Raw genomic sequence first — 5593 nt, forward strand, 5'->3', positions numbered from 1 at the left:
TTGGGGAGAAGAGGAGTTTGTGGCACAACGTGACAAGAAGAAGGGACCGTTTGGTAGGACATGTTCTGAGGCATCAAGGGATCACAAATTTAGCATTGGAGGGCAGTGTGGAGGGTAAAAATCGTAGAGGGAGACCAAGAGATGAATACACTAAGGAGATTCAGAAAGACGTAGGTTGCAGTAAGTACTGGGAGATGAAGAAGCTTGGACAGGATAGAGTAGCATGGAGAGCTGCATCAAACCAGTCTCAGGACTGAAGACCACAACAACAATTGAGATGTACCAAGTGTGTATGTTTCTTACAATTTCTTTTCTAATCTCTTTGTTGCAGTTAAATTAAAAGTTGCGGACTACGTTACATTGGTTTAAAAACAGGTCTATATATTTTACTATACACTCTCTACCGAAAAATTATGTACAGTTAGACAACTACGACGTGTTTTTAGAGGTATAAGCATGACTTATATTATCACTGATCAATGGAGAACGAGGGCGACCATTCTAAGTGCCTATCTGACCTTCTTCGCTTTCTCAGTTCCATCTACGGTAGTTTCAAGTGAACAGTGAAAATCATAAATAAGTCCTGACTGCTTCGTCTGAGTTCTAAGAACCTGCTAAAACATTCTTGCTCTCCTTTTAATTAGCACAATGGCGCTATTTCTACCACTTTGTTCTTTCCGCCATAAATCTTATAATACTATTGGTTTTTTTTTCTGTAGGATGGGAAAGGGCAACCGGAAGCTACGTTACGTTGGGCATCGTGAAATGGCGACACCTATACGACATTTTGATCAACCCTAAAACATTTATTGTTCTGCAGTGCTAAAAGAACAGTGAGTATTAATATTCTCGAATGGAATCACTTCAATCTGTCACCCTTTCTTTTTTGTCCTAATTTATTTTATTTCGCTAGTGAATATGAAAAATGTCAATTTGAACGTTCGATGCAGTTCATGTTAAACTCTATGTAACTTAGTACAAAGGTAGGAGAAAAGGAAATCGCATTCAAATGCCTGGCAGAGGTTTCATAGAACCACCTTCACAATAATTCTCTATTATGCCAGTCTCGTACAGCGCGCGGAAATAACGAACACCTATAACTTTCCGTGCTAGCTCTGATTGCCCTTATTTTATTACGATTATCGTTTTTCCCTATGTAGGTCAGCGTCAACAAAATATTTTCGCATTCCGAGGAGAAAATTGATGAGTAAGTTTTGTGAGAAGATTCTGCCGAAACGACAAACGCCTTTGTTTTAATGATGTCCACCTCAAATCCTGTATCATTTCAATGACACTCTCTTTCCTATTTTGCGATAATGCAAAACATGCTACCTTTCTTTCTCGATGTACTCCGTCAATCCTATCTGGTAAGGACGCCGGCAGCAGTATTCTAAAAGAGGACGGACAGGCGTAGTGAAGGCAGTCTCTTAAGTATAATTCTTACATTCTCTAAGTGTCCTGCCAGTAAATCGAAGTCTTTGGTTAGCCTTCCACACAACATTTTCTATGTGTTCCTTCAAATTTAAGATGTTCGTAGTTGCAATTCCTAGGTATGTAGTTGAATTTACGGCATTTAGATTTGACTGATTTATCGTGTAACCGAAGTTTAACGAAGTCCTTTTAGCACTCATGTAGATAACATTACACTTTTCGTCAACTGCCAATTTTTGCACCATACAGATATATTTTCTAAATCGTTTTTCAATTTATTTTGATCTTCTGATGACTTTACTAGAGATGAACGACAGCATCATCTGCAAAAAACCTAAGACGGCTGCTCAGATTGTCTTCTAAATCGTTTATATAGGTAAGGAACAGCAAAGGACTTACGGCTTCCCGCAAGTTATTACGAACAGTGACCTCTCTGACAGGAAATCACGAATGCGGTGACATAACTGAAACGATATTCCGTTAGCTCTCAATTTCACTACAAGCCCGTTGTCAGGTACAATGTCAAAAGCCTTCTGGAAATCTTGAAATACGGAATCAATTTGAAATCCTTTGTCAATAGCAATCAACACTTCATGTGAGTAAAGAGGTAGTTGTGTTTTACAAGAACGATGTTTTCTAAACTCGTATTGACTTTGTGTCAATAGACCGTTCTAGCGATGGAACAGCTTTACCTAGTATAAAAACGAAACTAAACTAAACTCCTCCAGAACAGGCCACGAAGCCCCAAAGGTAGTGACCGGCCGCCACGTCATCGTCAGCTCATAGACGTCATAGGATGCGGATATGGAGGGGCATGTGGTCAGGACACCGCTCTCCCGTCCATATGTCAGTTTCCGAGATCGGAGCCGCTGCTTCTCAACCAAGTAGCTCCTCAGTTTACCTCACAAAGGCTGAGTGCACCCCGCTTGCCAACAGCGCTGGGCACACCGGATGGTCACCCATCCAAGTGCTAGCCCAGCCCGACAGCGCTTAACTTCGTTGATCTTACAAGAACCAGTGTTACCACTGCGGCAAGACCGTTGGCTTTACGTACTATACTCAAGGTAAAATCATGTTGTTATCTGCATACTTGAATATTTTAGATTTGTTCCTATATTTAATAGATCCTTGTATGATGCCCACTTGAGTGAAGAAACTTCTAGCTGATTTCACTTGAGGTCCAATTATCCAGCAAGGGCTAAAGTCAAAGTAATAATAGATTATTTGAATTGGCTCCTACTTCACAGTATTGCCGGCTTCTTGGAAGTCTAAAATTTTAATTTTCTAGAGGTGATTTACACGGCATTAATGTGACGACTGTGGGCTGCTAACCACTACTGGGCAGTGGTCCATTTCATCGCTGTCTCAGGCTAATGCCTGGACCTTAACGGTGATAAGTACAGTGGAAGAATGGAAGAAACCGTTTAATACATGTCCAAAGTCTGCATCCCTTCAATGGCAATCACTGCGCCAATGATACTTTTTATTCTACATACTCAGCGAATGTCAGATGTACACTGAAAAAAGAAACGACGCACCAAAAAAGGAATTGGCAGAATGGTCCAGAAATCGGTAGATGAGATGAAATTTACACGTACAGACAAACAAATGATTACAATTTCAGACTAGAACTGATTGATTCATTCAAGAGATAGGGCTTCACAAACTGAGCAGGTCAATAACACGTTAGTCAACTTCTGTCCCTTATAAAAGTAGTTGCTCGGCTTGCGATTGCTTATAGATTAGCTGGATGTCCTCATGAGGGATATTGCGCCAAATTCTGTCCAACCGGCGCGTTGGATAGTCGAAACCCCCAGGTGATTAGAGAGCCCTACCCATAATGCTCAAAAATTTCTCAATTTAGGAGGTATCCTATGACCCCGCTAGCCAATGCAGGTTTTGCAAGCAGTGTGCGGGCTGTTATTATCTTGCTGCCCATGATGGGGCTCCCATGAAGGGCAACAAAACGGGGCGTGGAGTAGTGTCGGCGTGCCGCTGTGCTGTAAAGTTTCACAGGATGACAACCAAACGGGACCTACTATGAAAAGAAATCGCACCCCTGAATATCACTCCCGGTTGTCGGTCGGCATGGAGAGTGACAACCAGGTTGATATCCCACAACTGGCCGTGGCGTCTCCAGACACGTCTTCTCTGGTCATCGGAGTTCATTTCGAAGAGCGTCTCATCACTGAAGAAATTCTACTCCGGTCCGTGAGATTCCAGGCCGAAGACTTACCTGGAGGCGGTGGGGTACCAAACTGACTATCGCCCGCCTAACGGCGACACGCAGCAGTAACGGTCTGGAGTACCGTTTCATTTCAAAGCAGGACCCCGTTTTGTTTCCCTTCATGGCAAGCCATCCCGCGCTTACATTTGAGCGAGACAATGCCCGCCCGCATGCAACGAGAGTTTGTACTATTTGTCTCTGTACATTCCAAACCCTACCGTGGCCAGCAAGGTCGCCGAATCTCTCCACCGTTGACAGCGTTTGGGATTTTGACGATCTAACGCACCTACTGGACAGAACTTCGCCCGAATTCGCTCAGGAGGACATCCAATAAATCCACCAATACATTCCAAAACCCATTCTTGCATAAGGGCCAGAAGTGGACCCTCACATTATTGATTTGCTCAGTTAATCTCCTTCTCTTGACTGAATCATCCAGTTTTTCTGCAACTGGCCAGCCGCGCTGGACGATCGGTGGCCGAGCGGTTCTAGGCGCTTCAGTCCGGAACCGCGTTGCTGTTACGGTCGCAGGTTCGAATCCTGCCTCGGGCATGGATGTGTGTGATGTTCTTAGGTTAGTTAGGTTAACGTAGTTCTAGGTCTAGGGGACTGATGACCTCAGATGTTAAGTCCCACAGTGCTCAGAGCCATTTGAACCATTTTCTGGAACTGGAATCATTTGTTTGTCTGTTCATGGTTTAAAAATGGCTCTGAGCACTATCGGACTTAACTTCTGAGGTCATCAGTCCTCTAGATCTTAGAACTACTTAAACCTACCTAGCCTAAGGACATCACACACATCCATGCCCCGAGGCAGGATTCGAACCTGCTACCACAGCGGTCGCGCGGCTACAGACTGTGGCGCTTAGAACCGCTCGGCCACCCCGGCCGGCTTCTGCTCATGCAAATCACATATACCGATTTCTGTCCTGTTCGGATAGGTCCTTCGTGGTCTGTCGTTCTTTTGTGTTAGAGTGTATACACTTTAACACTGTTCTAAGACGGGGAATATTACAGACTGGTTCTACTAAACTTTCTTCATACATAGAGAATCCGAAGTTGAGAGTCCGCGTATCCATCCCTGGAGCAAGACGATGCAATTCTTTAATACAGTCGAAAAAATAGCCTTTGAGCCTTAGGAGATTTCCGACCGTTGTTAAGTAAGAAACATGTCAATCTGATTAACATATTTGCCTGTAGCTCGTGTTGGGAATGCAGGACGATAGCGGGGGTTATCTTCAGTTTCCCGAAAATTAGTAATAAAATAATATCCATTAAGCCTAAAGAAATATTCAAATGATTCTTCGTCTTGCGAAATGTGCCGTCACAGGGCCTCTGAGTGATGCCTACGTAGAGTCCAGAGCTGGCCTACGTTGCCTAATGAGCCCAAGTCTCCGAGACGACGGACGAACACTGCAGCTTGTACACTCGACGCACCGAAGAAGACTGTCCGCCGTAGCTCAGTGCTCTCGTATTTAACGAGGAACCGACCAATCGCTGTCCACACATGTGATGCCCACGGGTTGGCAGCTGAGGCCCCTGGCGAACCTCGGTATATTTCATACTACCAACCTATTTTCTAGCACGGCTTATAGACTGTGGTGCGGTACTCTCTGGAGTCGCGAGTACCGTCACCACAGTACGTAGCGGAAAGCACAGCAATCACGAAGTCTCTGATTTAAACGTAATCCTTAGAAACATGTTTTGCTTTTGTTTGAATCTCACACTTATTAGAAAATAGACATGTTAGTTGATACATAATTACTTAAAAAAGTATCACCTTCACGTTTTTAGATACATCTTTTTTAAGTGATCATAAATCCTGTATAGCTCAGGGTCCTCTGTGCTCACGATTAGGCAAATTAATTTTTTGTCTTTTCGGCCAGATGCCCCTCAGTCGGAAGCCCTAGGCGCCAGCTGACTGAATTGTGTAAA

This window comes from Schistocerca serialis, chromosome 1 (genome assembly GCF_023864345.2).
Source record: "Schistocerca serialis cubense isolate TAMUIC-IGC-003099 chromosome 1, iqSchSeri2.2, whole genome shotgun sequence".
Taxonomy (NCBI): domain Eukaryota; kingdom Metazoa; phylum Arthropoda; class Insecta; order Orthoptera; family Acrididae; genus Schistocerca; species Schistocerca serialis.